This window comes from Phodopus roborovskii, unplaced genomic scaffold, assembly GCF_943737965.1.
Source record: "Phodopus roborovskii unplaced genomic scaffold, PHOROB, whole genome shotgun sequence".
Lineage (NCBI taxonomy): Eukaryota > Metazoa > Chordata > Mammalia > Rodentia > Cricetidae > Phodopus > Phodopus roborovskii.
The window spans coordinates 35,972-48,559 of NW_026126580.1; positions in this window are offsets into that span (position 1 = coordinate 35,972).

Sequence of the window (12,588 nt, forward strand, 5' to 3'; positions counted from 1 at the left end):
CCAACATGGTTAGGATTGCATAACAGAATAAGAAAAGTCCAGATACTTAACGCTCTTGCTGAGCTGTCAGATTAGCTCTGAGGCTGCCTGTCTTCAGAGAATGTTTAATCCACTCTCTGTTCTTCTGTGCTCAGCTATTGTTCATCTGGTTTTCTACACTGCTAGGTTCGTTGTCTGTTTGCCAAGCCCAGAAAAGGACTACTGTTTAAAGTCTGCCTAGTAATAAAGACATCCCATTCCCATTTTCTTCCTGTACATTTGGGTAATTGGTGTTTTTAAATAAATCACACCCTCACCACAGTAAGTCTGCCCTCTTAAGGTCACCAATGGCCTCTTGATTGACATGTCCAACATCTTCATTGATTTTGTATCCAAGCTGTTCCACTGGACAGCTTTCATTCTTCTTCCCCTCCCTGGGCCAGGGGACTGAACCCAGGGTCTCAAGCTACTGGCCTAAAACACATGATCTTCCTGCCTCAACTTCCTGAATATCTGTGTGTGCTGTTATGCTCAGCCAGGTTGTTGTTCTATTTTTAGTTTGTTTTCTGTATCTGTGTGGGTACGTGTGTATGTATATGTGTGTGTGTACACATGCACTCCTCTGTGGGGGCAGACATGCATGTGTGTGGTGAGTGTATGTGCACTTGTGTCATTGTTGTCTTTTGTGTCATTCCTCATGTTTTCTTTCTTTCTTTTTATTTTTAGACAATGTCTCTCACTGACCTAGAAATCACTGGTCAGCAATCCCCAGGGACCTGCCTGTTTCTGCCTCCCAATGCTGGGATTAGACAAGCTAACTTATCTTTTTATTGATTTGCTTGTTTTGTGATATACATACATACATACATACATACATAATATATATATATCCCCCCAAGGTAGGATTTCTCTGTATAGCATTGGCTGTCCTGGAACTCTCTTTAGACTAGGCTGGTCTTGAACTCAGAGATCTGTTTGTCTCTGCCTCAGGAGTGCTGGGATTAAACTGTACTATCATACCCACATTTGGTCTTTGTTTTTATTTTTAGTCATGGGTTCCAGGGATTAAACTCAGATGCTTGTTCTTACAAAACAAGAATTTTAGCTGGGAGGTGGTGGCACACGCCTCCTAATCCCAGCACGTGAGAGGCAGAGGCATATCTCTCTGGGTTTGAGGTCAGCCTGGTCTACGGTCTGAGTTCTAGGACAGCCAGGGCTACACAGGTAAATCCTGTCATGCAAAACAAAAATAAAACAATAAAAAAGAAAAACAAGGCAAGGACTTTATCAATCTATCTATCCCTCCAATGTTCCCTCTGTATTTTTTCTTCTCTATCTTTTCATATGTTTGAATGGTATGCATGTGTATGTGTTCATGGTTGTATGCATCTTAAGTATGCGGGCATGTGTGCATGTAGGGGGTGCATGCATGTTGTGGGGGTTCAAGTTGATGTCAGGAGTCATCCTCTGTCACACTTCCACCTTACTCATTGAGTCAGGGTCTCTCAAGTAAACCCAGGCCCACCAGTATGCCTGGTCTTCATAGCCAGTTCACTCAAGATTCTTTGTCTGCCTCTTCCAAGGCTGGAATTACAGGCCTACCACCATACCTTGGCATTTACATGGGTTCTGGGTATCCTGAATTCCAGTCTCCATGATTGCTGGGCGATCCATATTCACTTGCCTCTCTGAATCCATACATATTTTCAAGGGCTGGTCTTTCTTCAGCACCAGATCCCCAGCCCACTTGGATACCCCTCCCACCGACCATCAACACCACATTTCCTAAACTGAACTATGTCCCCTACACATCCCTTGTCCATCCTACCCTTTGCTACTCCTCAGCACAGCTAGAATGATTTCAACTTCTTCATTCCCCACTCCCAGCTACCTGCTTTGCTGTTAGGTGGATTTGCTAGCTCGAATGAACCATGGCACTGACTTTTATGTGGTGAGGGAGAGGTGTGTCAGACTGAATGGTGTGGAAGGGATCCTCCCCATCATGTCCTCTACTCGGGGCACAGACCCTGTACCGGCATTGTTTTTCAGCTCTCTTAGCCCTTCACCATCTAGCTCCTCATCTCAGGCTCCTGTTGGGTGCCTGATGTCATGTCTCTGCGTTCCAAGTTAGTATCCTCCAGCTCTCAAATCATACTGGACTTCCCCATGGTGTGTGCCTAGCCCTCTGCCTAGCTCCGATGTTCCTATCTGAGCTACTACTGTCTATTGCTAAATGTCCCTTGGGGAGTGGAATCGAGCATCTCCTTGGAGTATCTCAGTCTTCTTCTACTATAGCTAAGTGACTTGGCTTCAGGGTACCAATCTGCCAACCTATTTTCTTTCCTTCCTTGCTAAGCTGCTGACTTTGTGATTTTGAGGGCTTCATACTGGCAGCCACCTTGTCCATCTCTGGTGAAGCAGTATTCTTCCCACCTAGGAAGGCACTTTAGGTGTAATGGGTGTTCAGGGGTGTTCTTAAGTGGGAAACATTGCTCTTGTTCAATAAACCCAGCCCCCTCTTTTAGAAACAGTCTCTTGTGATCCAGGATGACCTCAAAGTCACTCTGTAGTCAAGGTTGATCTCAAAAATCTGTGTTTCCCTGCCCCAACCTCCTCAGTACTGGGATCACTGGCTTGCACTGCCACACCTCGTTTTGGTTCAAGGGATCAGTCCCAGGGCTTCATGAGCGGCATGCTAGACAGGCACTCTACCAACTAAACTACATCTCCATTCTTTCTACAAAACCCTTATTAAGTATCCTAGTCAAATCTTGTCTTTACCCCATAATGGGGACTCTGTCTACAGCACTCAGTACATCTGTGTCAGTGTCAGTCAAGACACTCCGCTAATAAATACCTGTCGGATAAAATCATGCTTGCTATATCTTGAAGCCTCTTTTAGAATCAGAAGAATCAGGCCCAGGCTAGTGTCTGGAAATCTAGTGGTCTAAGTCACCCCATGTATATCAGCTCAGCTCTATCTTCTCTCAATCACATCTGCCATACATAACCATCCAACAAGATGCTGTCACTCAGAGCTAGTGACAGCTTAAAACTCACTTCTCTTCAAGTGTGCCACACTGCCCCACACTTCCAATCTCAGGTACAGAATCCTGAGATGGTTAAGGACAAGGTATTGTGTCCCCAGACTCTCCCAGTACAGGGACTCACTTCTGCAACATGCCTATGGCTATGAGCTGAAATGTAAGAGGCTAACCTGGATTCAATAGGAGCAAAAATATTATTGGATCCAGAAGTGTGCAAGCTCTGGCAAAGGGACCAGTTCTAGGAGCTGGGTGGTTAATAAGCATCCCTTAGTCCCAACAGCCTGGGGAAGAGGATGCTAAATCCATCGAATTTGACATCCAACTTTCTGCATGAATACCAGAGTAAGGACCCAGGGCTTAGTTTAAGGTCAGTTCCATTTGCCAACCAAGCCGGGGCAGACACATACAGGCTGGACCTTTGGACAGTGCATGTTGCAATCCAGATGCTCTGCAAAGGTGGCTGATGTGAGAGAGAATGTGCTGCTCTCTTCTAGCATCTTCCATGGGGAGCCCTGGCCCTGGCCCCAAGCCCCTTTCTTCCACCAGAGTCAGGAAACAGTAGCTGCAGTTGTTGCTAGGGATGAAGGATCAGCCACTGGGGAGCTGAGAGAAACCGAGGGGGACAGGGGGCAGGAAGGAAGTCATGAAATTGACCTTGCTAGGGGACTGCCCACATTTGAATTGCTCTGGACATCAGCAGGAGTAAAATATCAGGCTCTACCTGACGCCCTGGCCAACATGATCTGTATTACTAAAAGGAGTCTGAAAAGCAACTGTTGTCATTTATTAAAGGAGGTTTGCCAGATTCCATGGTTTTCCTCCAGTTTTCCTAGTCCCCCAACTTTGCCTCTGATAGTATACAGAGGGAGAGGCTTGGACTTTTTCAGTTTTCACCTAGCACATGTGTTGTTAGACATTTCTTTTTGTTTATTTGTTTTATATTTTTTAAGAAATATGTCAAACAGAAAAGAACTACACAGCAATAAAATGCTAGTGCAAACAGAAACTCTCCAAAGGTTGCGACACAGGGGCTGGAAGAGGACTCCTTTGTTAAGGGCCAAAAGACAAAAGGTAAAGACACCTTTTCTTTATTCACTAAGAATTAGAAAATAGGTCAAAGAGGGGACATTTTATTCCCCTCCTCTCTCCTCCCTTCTCCTCCCTTCCCTTCCCTTTCCCTCCCCATCCCCTCTTCTTCCCTTACCCTCCCCCTAGGCTCTTATGCATCCCAGACTAATTTCAAACTCACTGTATAGCAGAAGAACTCCTAGAACTCCTGACCTTTTGTCTCTGCTTCCCTTGGCCTGGGTAACAAGCGTGTACCACCACACCAAACTGGGTGCTCAGTATTGAGCCCAGGCCTTTATCCACACCTTTTTTCTTCAACAGCCATGGAGCAGCTATCTTGGCCTAGAGTGTGTGGTTGTATGGGAGCTTTGTGTGCCTGGTCTTTCCCAGTTGTCCTCTGTCACCCCTGGAAGGCAGGCTTACTGACCTGTCTCTTCAACCAAGGCCACTGAAGGTCACAGAAAGAGTGAGAGGCAAGGTTGGGGTCCCAGTGCAGGCCTCTGAATATAAAATCAAGATTCAGCTATTAAGCTAGATCTTCTCAGAAGACCCTCCCTTGCACTGAAGTATTCTGTAGGGTCTGTGTGTTTGGCTCATTTTCCTTCTTTGTGCCTCATCCCTGTAGCTTAATCACAGGGCTTGTCCTCAGTTAGCTCTTGCATGGTATGTCCTATTGTCCTTATTTTTCAGAGTCCCCATTTTTATGTGTTTGTATGAGCTTGCATGTATGGCACTTTGCAGAAGTGGACCATGGACTCCCAGGACTGTTGTTACATTCTTCATGATTCACATCTGACTCTTCTAGTAAGACACAGAGGAAATTTTCCTGAGACTAACTGAGAAAGTTTCCTCTGGCTCCTAAAAGGACACATGGAAGATATTCCCCTGTCTCTTACAATGTGTTCCTTGTGACAGAGGGCTGTGACACTGCTTGCATTCTTAAGTTGTCACAAAGAAGGATGGGATGGGGCTCGGGTTCTTGACAACCAACTTAAATAATGTACTGTCTCATGGTTTGCATTGGGTTTTTGGGGAGGGTCATTTTTATCATGTTTTATCATGTTGTTGTCGCCTGCATTCTAAATAACACATCAAAACTCTGTGTGATACGGTGTGCCTTCCATTTGAACCCAAGGCCTCAGTATGATATGCGAATGCTTTGCTACAGCCAAGACCCTAATCAAAGTTGTCATCCCAGAAATTTGCCTCATAGTTTCCCCCTCTAGACACCTTCTCCTCTGATTCTGGTTCTGGTACTCCTACCATGACCCCTGAGGTCATTCCTCCCCCCTCCTTGCATTACCCCTGAAACTCCATCTTGGATCAACCTAAGAGATTTTCAGCATGGACCCTTCCTATTCCTTTTCAGTTCTTTTTTTCCCCCTGATTTCCTGTCCTCTTTTGCACATTGACCCTTATCTATGCTACTGCAAAGACACTTTGTTGGTTATAACTGTGACGGTCTGCCATCATTTTCAAGGTGGAATCAAGCAGATGTTATGGTTCATAGGATGATCTGAGGTTGACTGCCCTGTTTTCTTCCCCTCCACGTGTGTGCCAGGTTCCAGCTCATGGATCGCCTTGCAGTGCCAAGCTACAGCTCTGTGTCATCATGCTGTGGTTAATGCTCTTGACCTGGCTACCCATGCTGACATGCCTCTGGGTCACTCCCACTTGGTCCTAAGTTCTTTTTTTTTTTTTTTTTTTTTTCTGAGACAGGCTTTCTCTGTATAGGTTTGGAGCCTGTCCTGACACTCTGAAGACCAGACTGGCCTTGAACTCTCAGAAAGCCACCTGCCCCTGCCTCCTAAGTGTTGAGACTAAAAGGTGTGTGCACCATGGCACAACTCCTCTAAATTCTTATTTGCATTCATTTCCTCCGTTACGACCCTAGTAGTTATGAAATTCCATTTGCTAGACATTTCTTCCCTTATTGTTCTCTTGATTTTAACTGCGACCTGGATTCTGATTCAGTCCTGTGTGGACAGGAGTCACACATTGTCATAGAGATATTACTGACATGTTTCTTGCTCTTGAGAACCTGAGCGTGGTCTTGGTAGAGTCCATCGCAGGGCAACGCTTGTCTGCAAGCTCGGGGGTCTCGCTGTTTGCTGACTGCCTCTGCCAGCTCTCAGCCTCTTGTATTCCCTTCCCCACTTCCTCGGCACCTGGGAGTTGTTTTGTCTGGAAAAGGCCTTTCCTTCTTCCCAGCACTTGTTGACCACCCACCCCCCTCCCTGTGGGGATGGTGGATTAGCCTTTGGAGTTACACAACCCTAGGGGCCAAGGCTGAAGCCTCACCCCCACCCCCACCCCCACCACTGTTCTGTGACTGGGTGAGGACAATCTACTAGGTAAGAGGAAAATTCCCAGGAGAGCTGTAACCATCTTCAACCGGCAGCAACGCAGCTGTTTCTGTCTGCTCCCAGGACAGCTTAGCCCACAGGTCTAGATCCAGCTACCGGGGTCTACAGCAGCATACTCTCCCCATTTTCAGCCCATGGTATGGGAAGCATGCCCGTGAACGCTCAAATTAAAGTGAGAAGGAAGTGCGCGACAGTCATGGCTCGAATGAGCCTCTGCTTGTGTGGCTAGAGCTAGATTTTACCGTCTGATCCTTGGCACGGAGTTTGGACCGCAGGATCCATGCCTGTTTCTTGGGGCTGCAGAAGACACCAGAGGCAAAGTGTTCTTCAAAGCCCTGTGTTTGGTGCATTCTCCCCTCTTAAGCCTCCCCAGATTCAGGTTCAGTTGTCTTAGCTCGGTGTCCCTTCCCCCTGTAAACCTGTCACATGGGTTCTTAGGTTGTGTGTGCGCATGCTCAGGTGCGCATCTGTGTGTGTGTGTGTGTCAGCACATGTGGAGGTCAGAGGGTGATATGTGTTTCTTACTTCCCCCTTTAAGCGGGTTCTAGGGATTGAACTCAGGTCACCAGACCAGCATGGCAAGTGCCCCTACCCCACCGAACCATCTCTTCAATCCCCCGATTCATGGAATTTTTGCCCTTGTCCCTCCAGCTTGGGTCTTTCTCCTTCCTTCAGCTAACCACATTCAGCATTCTTGAGTTCCAGGGCTCTGGTGTGTGGTGACTTCAGAGAACTTGAAATTCTGGTTTCACCACACCCTGGCTGGCTGCATGGATATGGGACACCAGAGTCTGGGCCCTCCAGTTCCTCATCAGAGGGAATGACCACAGCTAACCTACTAGAACCTTCAGAGCCCAGGCAACAGGATTCAGCTCCCAGCCTAGTTACTTTCAGAATGTGTGACTGAAGACAAGTGATCCTTTCTCCTATCTCCCCTCCCCTCTCTCCTCTCCTCCATTTATTTTAGCCTTAGTTTCCTTATTTATAATAAGGGCATCATAATAGAATCTGCCTCACAGGGTTATTGTTAGTACTCACTGTGTTAAAAACGCCCTGAGTATGCTGGGCTTTTAGTGTAGACCTGATTTTAGCTCTAGGTGCCTGAGACAGGAGAATCAAGGCTTTAAGCTCAGGGGCTGGAGAGTTGGCTCAGCAGTTAAGAGCAATTGCTGCTCCATCATAAGTTCAGATGCTAAGACCCAGGTCAAATGGCTCACAAAATCCCTATTAGTTCCAGCATTAAAGGATGTGACCTCAGATGGCAACAGAAACACATGCACAGACGTTCACATAGATCCACGTACCTTACACCAAGATAAACTACTAAAAAAGATTTTTAAAACCCAGGAACCAGCAATTTCGTTTAGTGGGTTGCCAGGTGTGGTGGCAGATACCTTTAATCTCAGCACTTGCTAGACAAAGAAAGATCTCTGTTCAAGGCCAGCCTTGTCTACAAATCAAGTTCCAGGACAGTCAGAGCTGTTGTGCACAGAGTAACCCTGTCTCCAAAAACCAAAATAATAATAATAATAATAATAATAATAATAATAATAATGAAAAGATAGCTCAATGGGTAAATATACTTGCTGACAAACCTAAAATCATGAGATCCCCCAGGATCCACATGTGAGATGGAAAGAACACAAGTTGTCCTATGACTTTCATACATATGCCATAGCACACCTGTACCCATACACATCTAACACAGACAGATGCAGTTAATTTTTTAAAGTGATTTGAGCTTGGACTGCACAGCGAGAATCTGTTAAACCAAACAAACCCTGTGTCCTTAGTGGCTGCTTGAGCAAGCCTATCACCTGTGTGAGTTATTAACCCCGGGGCATCTCTCCCCACAAGCTCAGAGCATAGGTGTTGGTTCATTAGACTTACTGTACCAAAATACCGTAGACCAAACACTTAAGGACAGAAGTGGATGTTCTCACAGAATTGGAGTGGAAAGCCTAGAGTGAAGGTGTTTGGCAAATCTGGTCTCTTAGGATTCTCTTTCCCCTAGCTGGCAGATGGCTGTGTCTTGATGAGAATGTCCTCAAGAGGCCGTTCTTTCTCCTGTAGACTTTTGAGATCTCTGAGTGTGTCCAGATGTTTCCTCCTTACCTTCACCCTTCCCCTTTGGTATAGCCCTCCTCTCTCTCTCCCTCTTCTTTTTATCCTCGTTATTTTCTTCCCTCTCGAACTTCTCTTCCTTCTCATCTCCCTTGCCTTCCTCCTCTCTCTCCCTTCTTTCCTTCTTCTCTTCTTCCTTGTCTTCCTCCTCTGTTTCTCTTCTCTCCCTCACTTTACCTCTCTTTCTTTTCTGGTTTTGTTTTCTTGGAACAGACACTTGTTATGTTACAGAGCTGGAACTCACTATTTATTATTATTATTGTTGTTGTTGTTGTTGTTTTGGAGATAGGGTTTCTCTGTGGCTTTAGAGCCTGTCCTGGAACAAGCTCTTGTAGACCAGGTTGGTCTCAAACTCCAGAGATCTGTCTGCCTTTGCCTCCTGAGTGCTGGGATCAAAGATGTGAGCCACCACCCCCAGCTGAAACTCACTATTAATGTGTTTGGATTTCAGGCATGTGCTACCATGCCTGACTTTGATTTCTTTTTCTTAGATATGGGTGTGTGTGTGTGTGTGTGTGTGTGTGTGGATGCCTTTAATCCCAACACTCAGGAAAGCAGAGGCAGACAGATCTCAATGAGTTAAGGCCAGCTTGGTCTAGATACCAAGTTCAGGTTAAGGCTCCAATGAATCTCTGGTTCAAAAACTAAAATAAATATATAAATAAATAAATAAAAATGGGGGTGGGTGAGGGCTGTTGATCCTACCTTATTGGCTCCATCTTAATTTCATCATCTCTCGAGCTGCCGTCTCCAAATCGTCACTTTCTGGGTTATCAAGGGTGAGGGTCTTCACCATGGGGATCAGGGGGGAGATGAAAGCCCTGTGACATATAAACATACCCCAATATTAGGTGTTTTTGTTTAAATTTTTATTTATCATTGTGTATACATGGACATGATGTGTGTTGGGAGTAGGCATGCTACAGTACATATGTGGAAGCCAGTTCTTGGAATCAGTTCTCATTTTCTACCTCATGTTGACCTCAGGGATTAAACTCAGGTCACCAGACTTGTATAAAAAGCACTTTTACCTGCTGAGCCATCTCACCATCTCACCATCTCACCATCTCATCAGTTGTTTTACTGAACAAAATATGTTCGTGAATGGATGCTTGATTTTGCGGTTTCCATTCTGTTCTGGTGGAAAGAGTCAGCAACCAGAGAGTAGGATGTTGTCAGTCTGGAGATTTTCTTCTTTCAATTTACATACCTGCTACAGCCAGCTGTCCTCAACCTGATGATGGCACATGTGGGGTCATGTAAGATGGTGGCGGGGATGAGTAACAGCCCCCAAGTCCTTTCTGCATACTGGCTTTTTCCCTCTGAACTAAGTGAAAGATCCTAAGTCTTTGTCCTCAGAGTACGGTGACTCTGATTCTAAGCTAAGAGAGATCAAGTATCAACTGTGGAAGTGACTGTTGGGGTTTGGGCCTTGTGCATAGACAACTCCTCTGCACATTACAGGTCCAAGCCAAATAGCACTGAGTGCCTTGTTCATTCCGTAGGGTTCAGCTTATGTGGCTACGCTGCACAGGTAAAAGCTAACAATCCACCAGGCTCACAACCCAGGTTTCCCAGGATCACTTAGTATATATAAGATTTATTTCCAATTATGTAATGTGCATGTCTGTATGTGGGTATTGGCCCACTGCAAAAGCAATGCTTACTTTTTTAACACATGAGCCATCTCCTTCAGCCCCGATATTTGTAGTTTTGCCCTGAGAAGACTTCTGAGACCTTGCATGGGTTAGGGATTGGCCTAACGGGGAACAGAGAAATGATAGACACGCAGACACATACAGACTCCTCTGTCAGAAAGGGTCAGGACTTTTGCCATGGTCTACACCCCTGAACCCCTCAAAACAAGCTGACCCTTTGCGATGCCTGAAGAGGCACACTGACGGGGAGCTACAACAGAGCCAGGGGTTGGCGGCCAAGTGGCATTCCGACTCTGTCCTGACTTGAAGCAAAGCAGTTTGCTCAACTACCTAATGAGTGGTATTCTGATTTTCTTTTAAAACTTCTATTGGGTTGAGATGGGAGGGAGGGAGAGGCGGGAGAGGAGAGAGAGGAGAAAGAAACAGAGACAGACAGACCCGGAGGGGGAGAGGCAGACACAGACAGACAGATGGACAAAAACACACACACACACACACACTCCAGAGAGAGAGGGGGAGAGAGAGAGAGAGAAAGAGGGAAGAGAGAGGACAGAAGAGAGACAGAGAGAGGAGCAGAAGAGTACAGAGACACTCACTACGAACATAGAGGTCAGAGAATACTTTTTCAGGGAATCCATTATCTCTTTCTACATTGTTTTTGAGGCAGGGTCTCTCTTGTTATTTCTGAGATAACATATGAGAGAATTTTCAGCCTGGTTCTTTTATCTCTGTCTTCCATATCTATATGTTGGAGTTACTGTGAGAGCCACCATGTATGTCTTTTATGTGGGTTCTGGGGATCTACTCAGATCCACAGACTTGCCAGGTAAGTGCTTTTGCCTGCTGAACCACTTCTATGGCTCAGCCATGGTGATTCTTAGCTCACTGGGCCGTTTGAGACTCTACCAGGAAAGGGATATAAACATGTCTTTGTCTTGCCTTTAATTATTACTATCTATGGGGATGGGGACCTTTTCTTTTCTAGTCTAAACACTACAGATACAGACTGAAGGAAAGAGAGCTGTTGTTCCCCTAGAAATTAAGTTCTAGGCAATCCCCAGGAGACAGGCAGGCAGGCAGGAATTAATTCTGGTGGAAGTTCATGTATGAAGGCTCATGCTTAATCATCTAAGAGAAAATGTAGCAGTTTGAAGAGTGATGGTGACTTGAGCTCATGCTATGTAGATATTTAAGGATTTTTGAAGAGGGATGTTTAGCAGGTACCTGGACACCAGGTAGCTGGGAGCTATGGAGAAATCCCCTGGTGAACAGGCAGGGAGGCCTTAGGAGACCTGTGCTTGGCAGAAAACCGCAAGACACCTTCATGCCCAGGGTCTAGTCAGCGGCTGAAGAAGCTGTATGAGCAGGAAGAGCAGGAACTCCCTACTGCTGTTTAAACAGTTCCCGGAGCCAGAAGTGAACAGCCAAATATTTCCTGCTGTTTTTGAGGCACACAGGGGTTGCCTTTCCCACTGATGACTCTGGCTACAGAACTCTGGCCATTAAACTGTGAGTACGGGTCACTCATGTCACCTGAAGCTCCTCTAGAATTCTTTTCAGTGACCATCAGTATTCAAAGAGAAGCACATCAATTGGCCTTGGTATGATCACTGAATCTTAAGAAATTGTTTGGCTTTACCTTTTCCAGAAAAATCTTGTTAAGTGGAACCGCACGGTAAATCATCATTGGGGACTGGCTTCTCTCACTTAGAATAAAGCATTTGTTATTTATCCTGTACTTTGTTCTTTTGACTGCTGAGTAGTATTCCACACTGTAGATGTACCACAATGTGTTAACAGTCCACCAGCTCAGGGCATTTGGATTGCTGCCAGATTTCGGTGCCAATGAAAAAGCAGCTTTAAGTATCTAAGTAGAATGTTTTGTGTGAACATATGCCTCCCCATCTCTTGGTAAATCCTAGGAGTGGGATTGCTGGCTCCACACAGCAAGTGTATGTTTAACTTGGTAAGAGACTGCCAATCTGTTTTTTTCCAGGGAAATGTACCATATTACACTCCCACTGGTAGTGGAGGAGGGTAGTGCCACATCTTCCCCTGCACTTGGCATTGGCATGATTTTTGACTTAAGCCACTCTGAGGCTCTGGTTATATTGCTGTGGTTTTAATGTATGGTTCCCCCACTGAATACTGATGTTGGATGTGTTTGTTGTGCATCTCTGTACCTCCTGGTAAAATGTCTGTTTGCATCTTCTGCTCATGTCCTCATTAGGCTGCATAAAGAAAAGTGAGCTGTATTTTTGGATGCAAGTCTTTTCTCATTTTGTATTCTGTAAATATTGGCCCTTAGTCTTTGACTTATTTTTCAGGTCTGTCTCTTTCTACCCC